Below are 22,680 nucleotides of genomic sequence, written 5' to 3'. Positions count from 1 at the left end.
ACACTGACCTCCAAATACAGTAAATACATTACCCCCCCCCCCCGCAACCTCCTTCCTGCTCCACATTCATAGATCCATGTGTGAGGAGAGCCATTGAACAGCATTTTAAACTATTTTTTTCTTTTTTCTTTTCCATGCCTGCTCGATCACCCCCCCCCAAACAGCCCAGGTAGCAATGGGGGTGGCAAAGGTACTTGAAGGGATGGAGACTCCTTTCCCCTTTCCCAGAGGTACTCTGGGAAGACACAGGAGAGCCTGGGAGGCAAAGGGACTTGGGGGAATAGAGGCTCTTTTCCCCTTTCCCAGAGGGACTCTGGGAAGATGCAGGAGAGCCTGAGAGGTAAAGGGACTTGGGGGAATAGAGGCCCCTTTCCCCTTTCCCAGAGGGACTCTGGGAAGACGCAGGAGAGCCTGGGAGGCAAAGGGACTTGGGGGAATAGAGGCTCTTTTCCCCTTTCCCAGAGGGACTCTGGGAAGATGCAGGAGAGCCTGAGAGGTAAAGGGACTTGGGGGAATAGAGGCCCCTTTCCCCTTTCCCAGAGGGACTCTGGGAAGACGCAGGAGAGCCTGGGAGGCAAAGGGACTTGGGGGAATAGAGGCTCCGTTCCCAGAGGGGAAAAGCGCCTAAGCCTAAGCGCTTGATTGACAGCTGCTTTTAAAAAAAGAGGTTCCGGAAGGGCAATGGGAATGGGGAGCAAAAAAATCTGCTTCAAATTACAACCGAGAAAATTTCAATGGGAACGAGAACATGAGTAACAAAAAACCGAGTGTGTTTGCACCCTTTCGTAATGGGAATGAGGGACCAGATTCGAATACGACTCGGAAAAAAAATCTGAGTCAGAATCGAAGCAATATAAGCCCCTTTTTTTGCCCAGTGGGAATGGGGCCTAAGAGGACTTATTATCCACTTTGTTTTGTGTGCCAGCTGTGTGGTTTTATGGCCAATGCACTCCTTGCCTCAGTCTGCTATGCTTTCAAAGAGTCTGCAAGCTTCAAGTGGCCCAGTTGCAGCAACAAAAGGATCTGATAGAAACCAATCATTGAGGCCATATTATAACACTGTCGGTTCTCAGTATCCACGGATGCTTTATCCACTGAGTCAAGCATCCATGGCTTGAAAATATTCAGAAAATATATAAATTCCAAAAGCAAATCTTGTTTTTGCCATTTTATGTAAGGGACACGATTGCACTATGTCATTGTATTTAACAGGACCTGAGCATCCATCGATTTTGGTATCCACGAGTGTCCTGGAACCAAACCCCAGTGAACACCGAAGGCCCACTGTACTCTCCACTAGTCTACATATGTACTCAAATTAAAGGCTTTGACCATCAGAATCCTAAAATTTCAAATCAGAATACCCCAGAAACCATGTCCCCTATACAGTTGGCCCTCCATATCCATGGATTCAACCATCCTACGGCTTGAAAATATATATTAAAAAATACATAAATTTCAAAAAGGAAACCTTGATTTTGCTATTTTATATAAGGGACACCATTTTTACTACATCACTGTATTTAATGGGACTTGAGCATCCACGGATTTTGGTATCCACACAAGTTTCTGGAATAAAACCCCAATGGATACCAAGGGTCCACTGTATAAACTTGTCTGAGATATGGCAGGTGGATACTTAAGAAAAGGGCCAGGTCCTCACAATCTGGAAAAGTGTGACAAGCATATGCGGTTCCTTTTTCTAGTTGGGCAGTAAAGATAAAGTCATTTTAAGCCATGCCTTTTATGACCATGGTTTTATCCTCTGCTCTTGTTTGAAGTTGCTATTTGATCTGTTTAATTATTATTCTTTTATGTAAGCCAGCTTATATATTATTTTTAGATAGGTGGGTATAGATAAGCAATAACTGGTGAGCCCTAGAGCTGTAGCTGCTCTTGCTATAATTATTATTATTATTAAGTATCTCCTACAAAGCTAAAATCTGCTCATCCCTGCTGTAAGGAGCACCAGCTCCCCGTGCAAGGACAGTATTTGAATAGCTATTTCAAAGCCAACTTCACCAGCTCCATCCACACTCTCCATATATGGTCCATTTTCATGCTGATAACTTTTTAAAGCAGATGGTCAACTATGATGATGGTAGGCAAATTCCATTGACACATTCTGTAGCAAAGGGGACATTGCCCATAATAATGCAGCATGCGCAGGGACAGAGATGAGACTGAGTAGCCAGGATTGCACTATAAGAAGTACCTCGACTATTGATGAATGGAAACCTGGAGTGGTGACATACCAGCACCCATATAGGACCTACTAGAGCTCAAAAAATTATGCTTTTTACCAACTGTTGTTGTGCCCCCATGTCATTTCCAACTTATAGAAACTTTAAAGTGAACCTATCACAGGGTTTTCTTGGAGAGATTTGTTCAGAGGAGGTATGCCATTGCCTTCCCCTGAGGATGAAAGGTTGTCACTTGTTCACAGTCACCCAGTGGGTTTCATGGCTGAGTGGAGAATTGAACCCCCAATCTCCACAGTCTTAGTCCTACACTCAAACTACTATACCATGTTGGCTCATAACAACCCCCAAATCCCCTCTAAATTAACTTTAGCAAGTTCCAGCTCCCACAGTGTTCATGGAATACATAAGCATTTACTTGTAGTATGGATGCAAACCCAGGACAAATTGGTACTGGACAAATCTGCCAGCCCACAAACCAATCTGCTCAGGCAGCTCTCTTGTGAACGCACCCAAAATTGCACCTGGCATTGGCTTTTGTCCTATAATTGAACTCCCATTTGTGCCCATGGCTGCTCTTCCTTTCATTATCTGACTGCAGGCCAACTCCCAGAAATTACATACTGTGGCTTTGGCTGGAAGCCCAGGACCAGAACAGTATCTTGCCATCTTTCCTGTTTTACAAGAGCACTTGCTTCATGGCCCAAGGATTGCTACATCTTGCAGCCTGTTCATACTATTCAACACACACAGCAAACTCTTTCTTTACTCATGATCAGCCTTAGGGAAAAGCCTCCAGGCACAGAGAGAGTGGATGGACAGAAACACACTAACTTCGAGGAGAAAAAAAGACACAAGAAATCTTGTGAGAGATGCCAAGAGGAGACAATAGGAAAACAGCTGGGATGCTCAACAGCGATGTTGTACACAACCCAACATCTGTTTGACCATCAATGTACAAATACAGCGCATCATATGTGAGACAATTACCTCTCCTAGCAGTAAGAACCATCTAAGATTAGTCATGCCTTAGAAAACAAGGCAAACAAACTTTTTTTTAATGAACTGGAACTCCTTTAAAGTTTTTAAAGTGTTTGTTGGAAATTGCTCAACATGCACACACACACATACTTAACAAGAAACAGCAAGCTGTTTTTTTAGATTTCTTGATGATCACCCACCTCCACAACAAACACTAACGCAATTCAACATTGAAGCAACCAGTGCTATTTAGGCTGCCATGCTGGGCCCGTTTATCTAGGAACAAGTCCTTGCAAATGAGACTTACTTTTAACTAACTACTGTAGATAAACTTTAATAAATATTGTAGATGAACTTTTCTAGAGAACCTATTTCTGAGTAATTATCCAACCACTGTACCATGCTATACACAACAATGTCAACTCATTTCAGAAGTGGGGGGTTGGGGTGGTTATATGGATAGGAGACCACCTAGTCCATTCATACTATACACTTTAATGGCCATGACTGCATCATGCGGAATCCTGGGATTTGTAGACCAGTGCTGTACTAGAGTTCTCTGGCCAAGAATGCTAACTGCTCCATCCTGAAACTGCAAATTTCAAGAATCCACAGGTCACAGCCATGACAACTGAAATGGAACCACAGTGCCATTATTGAGTAGCCTGAAAGGTTTCCAGGATATATCTGGACATCTCCAGGTCTGCTGTTGCTTGCCTTCGAATCATTTCCAACTTATGGTGACCCTAAGGAAATCCTATTACGTTGTTTTCTTGGCAAGGTTTGTTCAGAGGAGGGTCACCATTGCTTTTTCCTGAGGCTGAGAGAGTGTGAATTGCCCAAGATCACCCAGTGGGTTTCATGGCCAAGTGGAGAATCAAACCCTGGTCTCCAGAGTCGTAGTCCAACACTCAAACCACTACGCCATGCTTGATATACTATATAAAACTGTCATACCTAATTCCTTCTGGCCAGTAAACTGCACACCTCTTTGATTTTGTTGTAGTACAAAAGTAACTTTTCCAGTGAATATCTGTCCATACCATTATGCCTTTTCAAACCATGAACGGAAGGTCAAAATTTGCATCCTTCTAGATCCTATTATATTCTATCCCATTCTTACAACTATTCATATACCATATATACTTGTCTATAAGTAGAAAAATTTAAGCCCAAAAATGGGCTCCAAAATCCTACGTTGGAAGCCATGCAGGGAGAAGGGGCAGTGTGTCTCATAGGGATGGTGTGTGTGCCTATGGTGCACGCACTGCTGCACCACCACACCACCACACAAACGAGCCCCATTCATTTAAATAGGGCTCGAGCATAGATGGTATTTGCTTTATGCGGGAGTCCGGAATGGATCCCGCACATAAAGTAAGGGTGCACTGTATATACGGGTCAATAAAGTAATATTTCTCCGTGAGCCTTGAGAAAGCTGGGGAGAAGGGAGGGAAATCGGAGGTCTGTGCCCCACTTTATGCAAGCCATCAGCCTTGGGGAAAGTTGTGGGGAAGGGAGGGAAATCGGAGATCTGCATCCACATTTTGCATACCCAGACTGTGACCCTTGGGAGCGGTCAAGAGAGGGAGGACTTCTTTTTTCCTCTTCTGTTTAGATCCTTTGTTACATGCACCTGAGTTTGACCCTTGACTATCCACAGGTCATATCAAAATCCATGATTTTGCCCCCAAAACCTGTCCTTGACTTATACATGAGGTTGACTTATACACAAGTATATACAGTACTTAATAACTTGAGGCTTTATACTGCATTTGGAATAAGATCCACAAAAGCTGATAATAAAATAAGTCTCAAAGGTGCAGCTAGATTTCCTTTCCCCTGCATCCTTTCTTTATTTTAGGCACAGTAGAGACCACTCCAAAGAGGCAGCCTGTAGCCGCTCCTTTTTCCACTGGATTGGGGCCAGGGCAACCTCACCCACAGCCCTGCGGCCCCAATCCGGCATTTTTCCAGGCGAAATGCTGATTCTCTTTAGCATGTAAAAGGTCTTCATGCCCCCGGACACCCCACGCACTAAAGAAGAGAAAAGGGTGGCCGCTGCAGCCCCTTTCTCCTCTGCATCATTGGTTGCCACACCATTTGTTTGCCATGCCAACCGGAGCTCCATTTTGGAGCTCCTTTCTGCACCTCTGCCAGGGCGCTGTAAGTGGCCTGGGGCGGTGCAGAGACATCACGCACACTATCTGTTTGGACGTGGCACATCATGTACCCCATGTGATCAGCACCGCGTAACGATGGTGCCATCCACACGTACTAGGGTTAGGAAGCATGCGGTTGGTGCACACTCCCTAACCCTATATCGTTGGGAGCACGGCGCATTTGGGTGGTCTGTACCGCGCCTTGTTTTTCAAATCTGCTAGTTTTCTATCAGGACAAACTGAAGAATGTAAAGTCGAAGTCTGCATATATACCTGTGGGACTTCAGTGGGAGTATACATGTTAATGATGAAGTTAGTTTGTGTGTTGTACTGTGCTGAATAGCGCAGCCTGGAGGCATGTTGTGTGGAGGATATGCAAGAGGGATTGTTGGGGGGGCACAGCCTGTGTGGTGTTCATTTGCTTGTCTTGAGTTTTGATTTTTGTATTCTTCTAGACTGGTAGCCAAACCTTGTTTACTTCCAGTGTTTCTTCTTTTCTGTTGAAGTTGTCAAGATGTCTATGGATTTCAATGGCCTCCCTGTGCAGTCTGACCCAGTAGTTGTTGGCATGGGCCAGAATTTTGGTGTTTTCAAATAGCATTCTGTGCCCTGGTTGGCTTATAATGTGTTCTGCTACTTCTGACTTTAATGACTGGCCCAGTCTGCACTGTCTCTCATGTTCCTTGATTTGTGTTTGAATGCTGCGTTTGGTGTAGACTTGTCCACAGCTGTACAGTATGCGGTAAACCCCTGTGGCCCCCAGGCTGCGTCATTCAACATGGTACAACACAAACTAACTCCACCATTAATGTGTAAAACACTTCCCCCCAAACAAGGGTCCCACAGGTATATATACTCCACACATTTCCATGCCACCAACTTCTGAAGATGCCAGCCATAGTTGCAGGCAAAACGGCAGTAATAAATTCTTCCAGAACACAGCCACACAGCCTGAAAAACACATGGAAAATTTAAGAAATACAAGTGTATAAAGGTAGTACACTTCTCCCTATTTTTTCTGGTCTAAGCCTCAGATGAACCTCCTTTCTGAAGCTTTCCTTCCCAAATTCTTCCTACTGAAGAGGCAGAGGCTTGGAAAAGACCGAGGAAGCAGTCTGATTCCCCTGCAACATGCTCAGCTTGATGTTCAGTCAGGGAGCCTCCTATCAAAGAAGCAGAGTAGGTATGAGTGAAACCTGCCAGAAGCTTTTCAGAGTTCACAGAGCCAGAATAAAAAGAGGGAGCTCAGCTGCAGTGGTCTCCTCGCATCCTCACTCAAAGGAAAGAGATGCTCAGCCATTTCTCCCAAAAGATGGTGCACAGCACAATTATGGGAATGCTAAAAGACTGCAGTACACTGTAAACCGTATTTACTTCAAGGGGAGGCTATACAAGAAATATTCCTACCAGATGGCGCCTACATCTTATTAGAAACTGAAAATCTGATTTCAGAAGTAATGGAGCTAAAACACTGGCACCACATTAGGTAGAATAAACAGGAAGTCTTGGAACGGATGCCAGGGTAGCAAGCAAGTTAATGCCATCCCTGGCAGACAGCCCGACTAAGAGAGAATAAAGGAATCTGGCAGAAAGGCAAACAGGACTGGATGGGAGTGGAACCAGGCAAGTGAGTTCTGGTAAGGGCAAGGTCCTCTAAAGAAGAGGCTAGGAAGCATGCAGACTTACTAATGTTCTTTGTTAACCTGTTCACCACACAGGGTAAGAGCCTGATCTTTGTAAGAGTTGTACACATGTCTATGTGGCAAAGAGCCACCTGAGTCACAAATCTTTGTATGGCCATCAGTTTGTTTTTAGTATCATATCAATGGACTTGGAGTTTGGCAATTTGGTGTTTTGGAGATGATCTAGTCTGATACTATCAAATGGTGGCCTGTGGATAGGTGCCAGTCCCTGATCCAAATGCTGCTGGGCCCTAGGGAGCTTCCAGGAATGAAAGAAAAATCCATACAAATATTCTTAATAACCTGAGGCTATATTGCACTGTATTGAGATCCACAAAACTCATAATTAAATAAAAATCAGTAAGTCAAGTAAGTCTCAAAGGTGCTTTTTTCCTCTCTGGTCCCCCATATCAGATGGCTTTAAAAAGGACCGATCTAGTCCAACGCTTGCATGATGTAAACATGTGACAACATCCTTGACAAATGACTGAGCAGCAACTATTTAAATACCCCAATTAAAGGTGAATTCAGCATCTCTCAAGGCACTCTGTTTCACTGACAAACAGCTCTTATGGTATATCTCAATGTTTGTTTCAAATCTCTTTCATGTAATATTCACCAATTGGCTCTAGACAGAGTAGAAAGTCTGCTCCACTTTTTATGCATTTTATACACAGCAACCTTTCAGATATTTGAATACCACCATTAAGAAAGACGATAAAAAGAAAATAAATTCATTTAAGATGTGGTGCTAGGGAAAGAGTGCTGAGGATACTGTGAACGGCCAAAAAGATAAACAGATGGGTCCTAGAGCAGATCAAGCCAGAAATCTCCCTGGAAGCCAAGATGATGAAATTGAGGCTGTCGTACTTCAGTCATATAATGAGAAGACATGACGCATTGGAAAAGGCAATGATGCTTAGGGAAGGTGGAGGGAAGAAGAAAGAGAGGAAGACCACATGAGTGATAGATGGACTCTATTAAAGAGGGCACAGGTATGTGTTTGCAGGAACTAAGCAGAGCTGTGGAGGACAAGGAGTCTTGGAGATGTCTCATCCACAGGGTTGCCATGGGTCGAGATCGACTAGAGGGCAGTTAACAACAAAAATCAAATCTTGTAGTGGTTTGAATTTTGGACTACGACTCTGTACTTCAGGTTTCAATTCCCAGCTCAGCCATGAAACTCACTGGGTGACCTTGGGCAAGTCACATGCTCTCAGCCTTGGGGGAAGACAATGGCAAACCTCCTCAGAACAAATCTTGCCAAGAAAGCTCCATGATAGGAGTGCCTTACAGTCATCATAAATCAGAAACAACTTGAAGGCACACAAAAACAATCACATCTCTGCTTGGATTTTCTTTTCCTTGCTGAACATACACAGGTCTTTCAACCATTCTTTACATGAATTGTAAACATGGTGCCTAGAACTAGCCACAACACACCAGATGTATCCAAGACTGTGTGGGATAGAGTAGAACTATTCTTTCCTGTGAACTGGATACTATGGTTCTTTGTATATAGCCTCAGTGTACATTTGTATTTTAGCAGTGCCACTGCATTGCTTCTCCACCCTTTCTCTCATGTGCCTAAGAGCTGACAGGGTGGAAGAATTAGTATAAAGAAAGCCAAGTCTCTGGAAACCATTACATATGAGAAGTGTTTTAGGGAACTTGGTACATTTAACCTGGAGAAGAGACAGTTAAGGGGTGACATGATAGCTATGCTTAGATATTTGAAAGGACATCATATTGAGGATGGAGCAATTTTGTTTTTCTGATGCTCCAGAGACTAGAACACGGAGCCATGGATTCAAATTCCAGGAAAAGATATTCCATCTAAACATTATGTAAGAACCTCCTGACAGTAAGACCTGCTCAACAGTGGAAGACTCTTCCTTGGAAAGATCTTGTAGCACCTTTGAGACTAACTGATAGAAAGAAATTGGCAGCATGAGCTTTCGTAGACTTCAGTTCTTTCTTTCTTTCAGTTAGTCTCAAAGGTGCTACAAGATCTCTCTATGTACTGATTCTACAGACTAACATGGCTATATCTTTGAATTCTCCTCTGAGAGTAGAGAAGTCTCCATATCCATGGATTTTTTTATCCACTGAGTCAAGTATTCATGGCTTTAAATATTAAAAGATAGATATAAATTCCAAAAAACAAAGCTTGATTTTGCCATTTTATACAAGAGACATCATCCTATTGTGCCACTGTATTTAATGGGACATGCATATTCAGGGATTTTGGTATTCACAGGGGGTCCTGGAACCAACCCCAGAGGATATCAAGGGCCCACTGTACAGCCAAAGTCACTCACTCTCTCTACAGTAACAATGGGGAAAATATAGGCCACATGCAGCTCCCAAGACCCCATTTTGCAACCCCAACCTCCAAAGTCCCCAGATCCCTCCAAAATCTTTTAAAAGACTTTTGACCACTTCTTGATGACTTCTAAAAGGCCCCAAAGGAACTAAAACTGACACCCTTACCCCCAACAACCCTAAAGCCCTGGGAGAAAACCATGAACATTGTCTCATAGAAATCAAACAGAGACTCAAGTGGATTCAGAAACTTTTTATCCCAGGACAGCCATCATGGCTTTTAATTTAATTTCTGGAACTAACCAGGAGCTTCCAAAAGCATCTGAGGAAGGAGACTGAAGTCTACGAAAGCTCATGCTGTCAACTTCTTTCTTTCAATTAGTCTCAAAGGTACTACAAGATCTCTCTAAATAGTGATTCTACAGCTAACACGGCTATATCTTTGAATTTAGGAGCTCCTCTGTCAGAGCCAGTGTGCAACCATTCCATTAAAGAAAGCTATTTACTTTGCATAACCGTACAACAAATGCAGGAGAAGATCATATAGCCCATTTTTGTTCAAAAGCAGAAAAGATCTCTAATACTCTCAAGCAAGGACACCCTATTATTCTAGAAGTCAATTCACACTTATCAAATGGCATCTGCTGATAAGAGGAATCTGAGAGCCTCAACCTTGGGCATAAGCCTCTAAACTACAATTAAGTGTAAGTCTGCCAGTTTTTAAAAATCTCAAACAGTAAGGTTCAGGTTTTAATTTTGCAGGCTAAAAGGTAGGTCTCAGAGCTTTTGGGCACTTATGAGTGCTCAGATTTATATGCAACTCATCTCTTATTGGGGATTCTTTTCTCATCTCTGCTTGTAAGGTGTGAAGGAGACCTTAGAGCTGCTATGAGAACCCTTAGAGAAGGGAGCAGAGGATGCCCAGACCTCTGAGTCCCCTATCTCTTGCCCACCTTTCAGCAGTAACGGATCAGCCTCTTCTGGCTCCAAACAGTGCCACTAAAAGACTAATGGTCCTGAGAATCAGAGGCAAATGATGATTATGAGACTAGCACCATACGTATCACAGGGATATGAGTATTTCAGAGTAATCCCTGCCAATAAAGGCCCTGTCAACAAACAAAAACACATACTTATTTACACTAAGTATTTTCCTAATCTCTTGTGGCAATCTTGAAGCACCTTAAATGTCTAAAAATTTTATCATAACCTCTCACAGACTGCAATCTACTTCATCAGATTAATGGAGTGCTGCCTCAGTTGGCAGACTGTTTTACACAGGATAGGGCAGTTGGGCGAGGAATATAAACAGTGGGGAGAAAGGCATCTGAAACGTGAACAGTACAAAAAGGGATCATTACCTTAACAAGAATCACCAGCAAACTGTAGTTGGGTGTTAACAGAAATATCCTTGCCTAAATTAACACACAGGATGTGATGCAAAGCCTTTGTCCTCCTTCATGTCCCAAGAGAGGATGTTTGTACACCTTGATAAGTTCTTGTGAGTGTGAGATTATAATCAGTTCACTTTGACCTCGTTGATGACACAAGAATTTGTCAAGTGGTTCAGTGCCATCTCTTGGGACATCACACTCCATGCATTAGCTCATGTGGAAACACTACATGCATCTCATGAAATGGGGTGAAATCCATGAAAGCTTATAGCAAATAAAATTTGCCAGTTTTTAAATGACACAAGATTTTTCTTTTATAGACACACCTTATTTGTAGTAGGGATATTCCAAGGCTGCAAATGAGGGTGCGAATGGGGAAGGGGAAGGCCACTTTTGAACCTCTATTTAGAGTGTGAACCTGCTATATTTCAAAGGTGGAAATCAGGAAGCCCAGCAGATGTTGTTGAAGTGCAGCTTTCAGCATTCCTCAATATTGGCTATGCTAGGTGAGGATGCTAGAAGCTGTAGTTCAACCATGTCTGAAGGACTGCACAATTCTCACCCCAGTTTAGTAATATAGGGCCCAAACAGACAAGCCAAAATAAAGCTGCTTTGGGTTACTTTGGAGGTATGCTGTTTAAATAGTGCATGTGTCCTAAGAGTCCAAACGCTTTGGTGCAACAAGATGCTTATGTCATTTATACTAATACTAAATATCTTTATTAATCATTTCCAAAATCATACATTTACACTTCACAAATTGTATTAATACATAATAATAACCAAATCATGCCTGTTATCTATTATGCTTATGTAACTGTCATCTTCTGGCCTATGAGGGAGTTGACCAGGCAGGCCCAGCTCCATTAGACTAGCCTAGAAGAAGAGACTCCTCCCTCCATAGCTGTCATCTTCCGGCCTATGAGGGAGTTGACCAGGCAGGCCCAGCTCCATCAGAGCTAGCCTGGAAGAAGAGACTGACTCCTCCCTCCATAACTGTCATCTTCCGGCCTATGAGGGAGTTGACCAGGCAGGCCCAGCTCCATCAGAGCTAGCCTGGAAGAAGAGACTCCTCCCTCCATAACTGTCATCTTCCGGCCTATGAGGGAGTTGACCAGGCAGGCCCAGCTCCATCAGAGCTAGCCTGGAAGAAGAGACTGACTCCTCCCTCCATAACTGTCATCTTCTGGCCTATGAGGGAGTTGACCAGGCAGGCCCAGCTCCATCAGAGCTAGCCTGGAAGAAGAGACTCCTCCCTCCATAGCTGTCATCTTCTGACCTGCAAGGGAGTTGACCAGGCTGGCCCAGCTCCATCAGGGCTAGCCTGGAAGGACTCCTCCCTCCATAACTGTCATCTTCCGGCCTATGAGGGAGTTGACCAGGCAGACCCAGCTCCATCAGACTAGCCTAGAAGAAGAAACTCCTCCCTCCATAACTGTCATCTTCCGGCCTATGAGGGAGTTGACCAGGCAGGCCCAGCTCCACCAGGGCTAGCCTGAAAGAAGATACTCCTCCCTCCATAGCTGTCATCTTCCGGCCTGAAAGGGAGTTGACCAGGCAGGCCCAGCTCCACCAGGGCTAGCCTGAAGAAGAAGAAGAGCCCTCCCTCCAGTCCATCTGCCTTGGTCCAGGCCTCAGAGGGAGAGAAGAATGCTGGACCTGATCCCTTCCCCCCCCCCCTCACCATCCCTTCTCCTTTTGTATTGTGTATTTTTAGATTGTAAGCCTGAGGGCAGGGAATCATCTATTATCCCTTCTGTTGCAAGCTGCCCAGATTCCCAGTGATTGGGCGACATATAAATAAATCCTATTATTATTATTATTATTATTATTATTATTATTAAATCCCACAAATATCTACAAAAGCAGACACAGACTCCAGAAAGAACCTCCCACTATCACAGCACCCACTATTTTCCACCACAGTCCTTACCATTACTGACAGCTGGGACACCCATGCAACAAGCCCAGTCCTTTTTTTTTTACTATGGCAAAATTTAATTGCTATTCAAGATGATCCTCTTTCATTATACACAGATGACCTTGAGCTTGGCTCGGTGGAAGCACATGTTTCTGGAACAGATCCAGGTTGTTAAGCAACCCAGGCTGCTTGAAATACCTGCCCCTATGTTGAAACCTATGTCATTGGTGTGGAAAGACCTGCGGAGCCTCACTGCATGGCATCAGCCCAAATCTTAGGAGGAGGCAGGGATTGGTCAGCCTGGGTCCTCCTCCAGGCCCTTAGCAGGACCCAAAAAAACCAGGTGTCCTTCCCTGACCCATATCCCAGTGTCCACCTTACTCTTGTCCCTTCTGCCCTCCTTATCTGATCTGCTCCCCAACCCTTTGCTCCACATCATTTTACTCCAAGGAGTGTCTACACAGATGGTTTGAGTCAAGACCAAAATTCATCTTTAGCAATAAGTACTTTTGGAAAAATCTTGCTTTAAGCTATCTCTCCTTGTCCTGACTACTCCTACTATGGAAGAGGAGGCCCTGAGCTCTCCCCAGCTGTAAACCCCAGAGAAGTGTATGCCCTGTTCTGCACATAGGGTGCATCTGCATTGCAGAAATAATCTTGTTTGACACCACTTTAACTGCCCTAGCTCAATGTGATAGAATTCTGACCATTGTAATGGTTTGTGGCACCAGAGCTCTCTAACAGAGAAGGCTAAATGTCCCACAAAGCTGTAATACCCAGAATTCCATAGCCATGGCAGCTAAAGTGGTGTCAAACAGGATTATTTCTGCAGTGCTGAACCAGCCATAGAGGTGGACAGGCCTCCAGGGGATGGAGTACTGTCTCAGTTTCACCTGGGATGCTCCCAGTCTCTACTCCAGTTCCCAGAGAGGTTATGGCTGCATCTGCACTGCAGAATTAATGCAGTTTGACACTGCTTTAACTGACATGGCTCAGTGCTATGGGATTCGTAGTGTTGTGAAATGTTTAGCCTTTTCTGTCAGAGAGCTGTGGTGCCACAACAAACTACAAATGCTAGGATTCCATAGGATGGAGCTGTGACAGTTAAAGTGGTGTCAAACTGCATTAATTCTGCAGTGTGGCAGCAGCCTATTTGTTAGCTCACCAAAGTACAGAATCAAACTGAGGCAGGTCTTCCTATGGGGCAGGTGGCTTTATGATCCAAACAGTCTGACAAGCAATGGGCAGCAAAAAAAGGAGCAGAAATGCCAGGATGTCAGTGTAGGGTGCCATGTTCTTGTTGGTGGTGTGTACCTACAAGTCATTTTGACTTGTGGCAAACCTGTTGTTGTTGTTGTGTGCCTTCAGGTCATTTAGGTCATGGCAATGGCAAACCTCCTCCGAACAAAACTTGCCAAGAAAACTCCATAACCCTTGTTGTTGCTGTGTGCCTGCAAGTCATTTTTGACTTATGGTGATCTAAGGTATTTTCTTGGCAAGTTTTGTTCCGAAGAGTTTTGCCATTGCCACCCTCTGAGGATGAGAGAGTGTGACTTGCCCAAGGTCACCAAGTGGGTTTCATGGCTGAGCTGGGAATTGAATCCTGGTCCCCAGAGTCCTAGTCCAAGGCTCAAAATACTATACTATGCTAGATATACTAGTAGTATAAAACTGGCATACTTTCCTCCTGGCACACACATCTTTGCTTTTGTTGTAATACAAAAGTAACTTTTCCAGTACACACCTGCCAGCACCATGAAGCCTTTTCAAATCATAAGCTGTAGGTCAAAATTTGAATACTTCTAGATCCTATTATATTCTATCACACTCCTACAGCTGCTGTTGTTGTTGTGTGTCTTCAAAGTCCGACTTGTGGCAACCCTAAGGCGAAGCTAACATGGAGTTTTCTCAGCAAGTTTCAACAGAGGGGGCTTGCCATTGCCACCCTTGAGGCGGAGAGTGTGTGTGTGTGTGTGTAAGGGCTGACTTTAGGAACCTGAGAGTCAAACTAGATAATATGTTGTGTGTGTTGCGTGCCTTCAAGGGGTTTCCAAGTTACGATGACCTTAAGGCCCATCATGACATTTCCTTGGCAAGTTTCTTCAGAGAGGGTTTGCCACTGCCACCCTCTAAGGCTGAGACTGTGACTCACCCAAGGTCACCCAGCAGGTTTTCATGGCTGAGCCTGGATTCGAATCCTGACCTCCAGAGTCCTAATCCAACACTCAAACCCCTACACCATGGTGGCTCTCAAGGCGACCCCATCACAAGGTTTTCTGGGCAAGATTTGGTCAGAGGAGGCTTGCTATTGTCTTCCCCTGCGGCTGATAGAGCAAACTTCTTAGATTGCTAAATAAACTAAGGCCCGGTACAGACCACCCCTTTTTGCAGTGGATTGGGACCAGGGCAACCTCACCAGCAGCCCTGCGGCCCCAATCTGGCGTTTTCCGGGCCACGTCTTTGGGGCTTCATGCCCACGGACACCCAGACAGCCAGGAGGAGAAAGGGGCTGCCCCTTTCCCCTCAGGATTGTTCTCACGGTCGTGTATTTGCAGCCCTTATGATGTTGCTTCCCCGCGGGGACGCTATGTAGAAGTGGTGGCCCCTATGTGGATGGGAGGCCGCCATGATGCCGGGATGCCATATACTAGGATTAGAGAGCATGCGGTTGGTGCGCGCTCCCTAACCCTAGTATCGCCAGCAGCATGCCCCCCTAAATCATAATAAAAATGTAAACCTTCCCCCCGTATTTAATACATGTATTTCAGTTAGATTCTTTCTTTTTTAATCTAGCATGTTCTAGAAATAAAGGTTTTATTATTATTATTATTATTATTAGAGAGTGTAACTCATCCAAGGTCACACAAAGGATTTGCACGGCCAAGCCTGGATTCGAACCCTGGTCTCCCGAGTCCAACGCTCAAACCACTATGTCACGCTGCCTCTCAAAGCGGCCCTATCCTGGTGTTTCCTTGGCAAGACTTGTTCGGAGGAGGTTTGCCAATTGCCATTGCCTTCCCCTAAGCCTGAGAGAGAGTGACCAGGTGGCCCTGGGCAAGTCACGCTCTTTCAGTCTCACAGTATGGCAATGGCAATCCAAAAACTGTGATAGGTTCACCTTGTTGTTGTGTGCCTTCAGGTCTTTTCTGACTTGGCAACGTTTGTTTGGAGGGGTATCTTCTGAGGCCGAGAGAGTGTGACTCCTCGCCCAAGGTCAGCCAGTGAGGCAGGATTCAACCCCTTGGTCTCCAGAGATGGAGTCCAACCCTCAAACCGTAACGCCTCACTGCCTCTTGTTAGGTTTCTTCAGAGGGGGCTTTGCCCTGGCCATCCCGAGGTTGAGAGAGTGTGACTCGCCCAAGGCCACCCAGTGGGTTTCTATGGCTTAGCTGGGACTTGAACCCTGGTCTCCAGAGACATCTGCACACGCTCAGGGGCACTCACCCCACAACGCAGCCGTATGGAGGGAAGACCACCTTCTCCCGACCCCTGGGGATGCCCTGCTTCGGACTTGCCCTTGGCTCCGAGTCCTCAGTCCATGCCGCCACAGCCTCCTCCTCTTGCTCAATTCAGTCTCTGAAGGCGGCCCTGGAAAATGACGTCATAGGAATGCGCCGCCGCCGCCGCCGCCGCCATCCGTGCTGGTTGCCATAGCGACCTCTTGCGCGGCCTAGTCTTCTGCTCTGACTGTGACCCTCACTACTACTAACCCCGAGTTATTTACTGTCTCCCACAAAAGGCACCGGGGAAATGGCCGCTGGCCTAAGGGACTGTGGGTTACATTGGCAATATGCCGCCCCCTGGCCTAAGCTTTGTGGTCTAAGACCTCTGAGCATGTGCAGAGTATTATTTCATTTAGGTTATTCATACCCAGCTCTTCAGAGTGTTGATTGGACTACTTTTAGGATTACAATCCAAAATAGGGTGACTATTGCTGGAGAAATAACCCAGTTTGGCACCGTTTCAACTGCCCAGGCTCAAGGCTATGGAATTCTGGGAGTTGGAGTTTGTTGTGGGGCGCAGAGCAGACCGGGCCCACAACAAACTCCAACTCCCAGAATTCCATAGCCTTGAGCCAGAATGAGTTAAAGCAGTACCAAATTGGGTTATTTCTCCAGTGTAGATGCAGCCTCAATGTCCTCCTCACCACCAAGGAAAGTGGAGGACGTGACCCAAGGCGCGTTACAGACCGCCTAAAAGCGGCGGTCTGCCGGCAGCACCAGTTGCTGTGTCTGGGAACCGCAGCGGTCAAATCGTGCGATTCCCGGGCTCAGCCGAAAAGAAGCGCCAAAATGGTGCTTCTTTTTGCACCCCGGAAGTGGCGCCACAAGGCGCTAGTCGCACACTCGCAGCGTCAATTCTGGGTTGCGACATCCGGACGCTACGTGTCCGTGACATCAAGATGACGGCCCCCGTGTGGACGAGCGCCGCCACTTTGTACGGACCCAGTCCGTACTAGGATTGAGGCGCGTCAGGAAGTGACGCCCCTTTCTAACCCTAGTACATCCTGGGGACGTACTATACGCCCATTCGGAACGGGCCCAAGAAAAGCTCAAAACACTCATAGTTGTCCTACAGTTTGGTCTCGAATTTGTCCTACATTTTGTCCCTGGTAGTAGTGGACAATTATGGCAACCCTACGAAATATACATTCGCTTCATACAGGGGGACCAGAAGCCCTCCTCTCTACCAAGAAGGACTTCTGTTTTCATGTTGTTGTGTGAGATATAATTACCAAACCAAAGTACCAAATCAAACTAATCAGGACAAAACAAGTGGAGAAGCAGTATCCAATTTATTAATTACAATCTGGCAAGAAGAGGTGTCTTAGGCAAGTAGGCACACCCCAAACTTGACGCAACAAGTTTTTAATCCCTGCCTGACGGAGGGCATTCAAGGAAAATGGAGGACATGACCCGATTTTTTAAAAAGCTCAAAATACTTACAGGGCCCGAACAGACGTCAAAATAAAGCTGCTTCAGGTCACTTTGGAGGTATGCTGTTTAAATGACACACACATCTTAAGAGGCCAGAAGCTGTGGCCAAGCTGCACTCCAGAGCGTGACTTTGACATGGCTTTCGGACTCTTAGGATGCACGCATCATTTAAACAGCACACCTCCAAAGTGCCCCAAAGCAGCTTTATTTGGGCCTGTCTGTTTGGGCCCATAAAAATATAAATCAATGCTTCTTAGCCATGCTCAAAATGGAAGACCAGGCTCAATCAAAGCCAAAAACCTTCCTAGAAATAGAAACTCCTGGTTTTTAGCCATGCTCAAAATGGGGGACAAGTAGGGTTGCCACTAAAACCCGGGGCAAAATGTAGGACAAAATCTAGACCAAACTGTAGGACAACTGCAGGACAAAACTCAGCCCAAAATGTAGGACATTTAAGGTCCTCCATTTTTCTTAAACATCCTACATTTTGGGCTGAGTTTTGTCCTGCAGTTGTCCTACAGTTTGGTCTAGATTTTGTTCCACATTTTGTCCGGGTTTTAGTGGACAATTATGGCAACCCTAGAGACAAGACTCAATAAAAGCCAAAAACGCTTCTAGAAATATAAATTCATGCTTTTTAGCCATGCTCAAAATAGAGGAGATGACTTAATAAAATCCCAAAACACTCATAGAAATATAATTTCCTGCTTCTTAGCCATGCTCAAAATGGAAGACATGACCCAATCAAAGCCAAACACAGTCAAAGACCAATGGAGAGGAATCAGGGTGGTGATTGTGGTATATTAGCAACATGCTGCCACCAAGCCTAAGCTTTGCAGTCTGGGGAGGGCCTCTAAGCATGTGCAGAGTATGCGCCAATTGCCTGCCTGCTCCCCAAGTGGACGTTTTTTGTTGCTATTTACTGCCCTCATGTCGGCCCAGACTCATGTGGATGAAACATCTCCAAGACATCCTGTCCTCCACTGTTCTGCTTAGGTCCTGTAGATTTACGCCTGACCTCCCTTATTGAGTCCATCCATACAGCATACGTAGGGTTGCCATAACTGTCAACCTCCAAACCGGGACAAATGTAAAAAAAATGTAGGACAAATGTAGGATAAAATTTAGCCCCAAATGTAGGACATATTTTTAGAATGGAGGACACGAAAACAACTAAAAAATTTTTTTTAAAAAGCATTAATATAAATGCATGTTTCTTAGGCATGCTCAAAATGAAGGACATTTTGGCATTATTCCTAGACAGATGGCAGAAATGTACTTCCCTTTCTGGCCAAACACTGCCCCCCCCCGCCATTCCAAAACACACACAACAGCACATTTGGGCATTGAACATGGCTTTATTGAACATGGCCTCTTGCATAATTCAGAGGCTAATTGCATACCCAAACCCTTTGGGTTTCACACTTAACATGGGTTAACATGGCTATGCATACTTAACATGTCAAGAAGTGGATTTGCCCTCGGTTTCAGTTTTCCAGCGATGGAGGTGGAAACATCCTATAGCGTGGGTTGATTCCATCTCTTGCTCCGAAATAGGTAGGAAAAAACAGACTTGAAGGAGTCACCACCAGACGGAGCAACCCCCACCATCCCTCAGTCAATATTACAGCCGAGGATAGAAAACAAACTCAGAGAGCATTTAATGCAAATCTAAGTATAATCAATAGAAACTATCATAAAGTCAAACTAAAAATAACTAAGTAACAACCACCCTTGCACAGCCAAGGGAAACAGCCTCCTCAGTTCTGGGTAGGGAGGATATTTCCACCTACATCGCTGAAAACGAACATCTCACATCTCTAGGAGGCCTGTTGCGGTCGCCGGGCCCCTGCTACAGGGCTCTGGCGGCGGCAGCGGGCCTCTTGGAGGCCCGTTGTGGCCGGGGCCCTCCAACAGGGCTCTGGCGGCCATAGCGGGCCTCTGGGAGACCTGTCGCGGTGGCCGGGGTCCTGCTATAGGGCTCTGGCGGTGGCAGCGGGCCTCTGGGAGGCCCGTTGCCATCACTGGGGCCCTCCAACAGGGCTCCGGTGGCGGCAGCGGGCCTCTGGGAGGCCCGATGCCATCGCTGGGGCCCTCCAACAGGGCTCTGGCGGCAGCAGCAGGCCTCTAGGACTTTTTTGCCGGCCTCTGACGGGGCCTGGGGCCCCGTCGGGCCGGCAAAGAGGAGGAGGCCTCCAGCACTGGCAGCCCCTGCCGGCTTTTTTGCCGGCCTCTGATGGGGCCTGGGGCCCCGTCAGGGGCCAGCAAAGAGGAGGAGGCCTCCAGCGCTGGCAGCCCCCATCGGCTTTTTTGCCGGCCTCTGATGGGGCCTGGGGCCCCGTTAGGGGCCGGCAAAGAGGGGGAGGCCTCCAGCGCTAGCGGCCCCTGCCGGCTCTTTCCCGGCCTCTGACAGGGCCTGGGGCTCCGTCAGGGGCCGGCAAAGAGGAGGAGGCCTGGCCCCTGGAGAGTCGAAGCTCCGCCCCCGGCATGCGGCTCCGCCCCTGGAGGGTGGAAGCTCCACCCCTGGCGGTTGGAAGCTCCACCCCCCGGCTTCGGCCCCCCAGTTGTCTGAGGGACAGCAACCCGGCCCCCGGCGCAAAAAGGTTGCCTACCCCCGATCTACACAGTTGAAATGAGGGACCAGCATAGTGGTTTGGGCATTGGACTACCACTTTAGTAGTCCAATATCAGGGTATGCATCTGAGGAAGTAGACTGAAGTCTCGGAAAGCTCATGCTGCCAATTTCTTTCAATTAGTCTCAAAGGTGCTACAAGATCTCTCTACATACTGCTTGAGTATAAAAACCTCCAATCTCAGCCTCAAAGGATGGCACTGGCAACCCCAGCAAAGAAACTTGCCAAGAAAATCCCATTATAAGTCCCCCTTCTTCTTGTTGTTGTGTGCCTTCAAATCATTTTTCAACTAACAGCAGCCTTAAGGCAACCCTATGATGGGAATTTCTTGGCAAAATATATTTAGAGGAAGTTTCCCATTGCCTTCCCCTGAGGCTGAGGGCATGTGACTTGCCCAAGGTCACTCAAAGAGTTTCATGGCTGAACTAGGTACTGAACCCTGGTCTCCAGAGTGGACTACTAGCCCACATGTAAAAACCTACTCAAGTATAAAAACCCACACTCTCTCTGCCTAAGGAAATCCCTTGTGAAGAAAAGAAAACCCAATGATAAGCCTCTGTTAGGTCGGCATAAAGGCTCGGCATAAGTCAAAAATGTTTTAGAGGCACAAAACAATAAATACAATAGAAATAATGGTTTCTCCCTGCTTCTGTGCCCTTCCAAAAGGTGCATCAACTGTATAGAAATAACACAATTTGATGTCATTTTGAGTGCTGTAACTCCATCTTATGCAATTCTGGAATCTTTAGTTTTACAAGGTCTTTTTAGCTTTCTCTGCCAAAGAGGGCTGGTGCCTCACAAAACTACAAATCCCAGGATTCTGTAGGCAGTTAAAGTGGTGTCAAACTGCATTAGTTATAGATGCACCCTTTAAAAGGGCACAGAAGCAGTGAGGAAGCCACACCAACTTCCCTCCAGCTCCACAAATAAGGAAGGTGGAAATCTTGTAGTACTGTTCCATGCCTTCTGCATCTGCCCTGCTGCTCTTTCCTATACAAGAAGAGCTGCTTGATGGCTCTTTTGGGCCTGTTTCAAAACATGGACAAAGTCCTCACATATTCTTTAATTTAAATTAAAAAAATTAAATTAAATTTTAAAATTAAAATAACCCTGGGTCTCTCCCCCCCCCAAAAAAGCCTGTCTCTATTCACCCCATCTCTTCATAGTTTTAAAGGGACACAGGCAACTGTCACAGCCCATTGCTGCAGTGGTGTCAGCCCCACTTCGGGTGTCACCTGGTGCAGCTCTGTTCCCCCACATTCCCCTAGTGATTATACTGCTTAAACTACAAAACTGACAAAATCCAGATTTCTAAGATATAAGCCCATATACCTAGCTAGCTGCCACAGCAAGCCATGTTGTCCCAGAATCCATGCAACAGCAAGTGACAGCAGTGTGCTTAACAGATCAGTGAAAAAAAAGCAAAGGAACCAAATAGTTTTTTAATCAATACATTTATTTTTCTTTTATTAGCTCTTATTTCTGTTTATGTTGAATTTAGTATTTTTATTATCTTTATTATTATTTTTAAAAATGGATTTGAATGTGCCAATTATCCTGGCAAGTGACTCCTGCTCAGTGCCCAGGGGAAGGCGAAAAACCTCCAGGATCTCAGGCCAATCCGTCCTGGAGGAAAATTCCTTCCCGACTCCAAAAGTGGCAGTCAGCGCTAGCCTGGGCATACCATGAGTAAGAGCCATGCGCAAGTGCCTCACTGGTATTCCCTCTTCCCTCCCTCCAATTGTTGTACTGTAGTGCAAAGGCCAGCCCTGCAGGCTCTCTTCCACAGAAAGAAACAACCTAAATGTACAAAGAACATTCCTTATTCATAAACCTATGGTTGCTGATGTTATTCTTCTTCCTCAGCTAGGGACTGAGCTGATTTACTGAACAAGCATGAGCACTGACTCCTTGAAGGTCCGGATAATTTCTTCATAACCAGCCGTTAGTAAGGACCCTTCCCATTTTTGATCTTTTGGGCTGTTTCTTCACCAGTCATGGCTGATTCTAGTTTCCTTTCTTCGCGATCCTTCTGGAGTTTTATCTTCTGCATTCATCACTATCTGACATTTTTACTCCATTTCTCAAATTGCTAAGAAGTTCCAGATTAACCTTAAAAGCAACATGCATGCTTCTTTCTTTTGAAAAAAGATATGCCATTGGGTTTAGGGTGTTTCCAAGATTACTTCCCTCCTTCAAAAATGATGCTATAACATACACATTTAGTTGTAAAGCTTGAAATCTAGGGGATAGACTTTGGCAACTGGAAATACTGAGATACCTCATCTCATCTGCTGAATTACTCTGTTTGCTTTGTGCGGCTTCTTTTTGCTGCGCGGAGGAGTTGTGCGGTTTGGCCGCTGAGGCTCCTCCGCGCAGCAAATGAGGGCGCTTTACAGACCGCCCTTTTGGGCGGTCTGGAAAGCGCCATAGCAGTTTTTATA

General features: G+C 45.7%; 1 protein-coding gene across 4 annotated transcripts in view; it reads right to left on the bottom strand.

The window, feature by feature from the left end:
- Positions 1–16,654, bottom strand: part of LOC149323507 (patatin-like phospholipase domain-containing protein 6) — a 101,645-nt gene extending 84,991 nt beyond the window's left edge. For all 4 annotated transcript variants that reach the window (XM_089489084.1, XM_089489086.1, XM_089489085.1 and 1 more), the window contains exon 1: positions 16,111–16,654. The gene's annotated coding sequence lies outside the window, so the exon portion shown is untranslated. The remainder of the gene's footprint in view (positions 1–16,110) is intronic.
- Between the last annotated feature and the right edge of the window lie 6,026 nt (positions 16,655–22,680).

Source organism: Sceloporus occidentalis, unplaced genomic scaffold, assembly GCF_023333645.1.
Source record: "Sceloporus occidentalis isolate IW3139 unplaced genomic scaffold, rSceOcc1.0.p SCAF_1, whole genome shotgun sequence".
Lineage (NCBI taxonomy): Eukaryota > Metazoa > Chordata > Lepidosauria > Squamata > Phrynosomatidae > Sceloporus > Sceloporus occidentalis.
The sequence above is the reverse complement of the archived record's forward strand: the minus strand, read 5'-3'. Positions and strand labels throughout refer to the sequence as shown.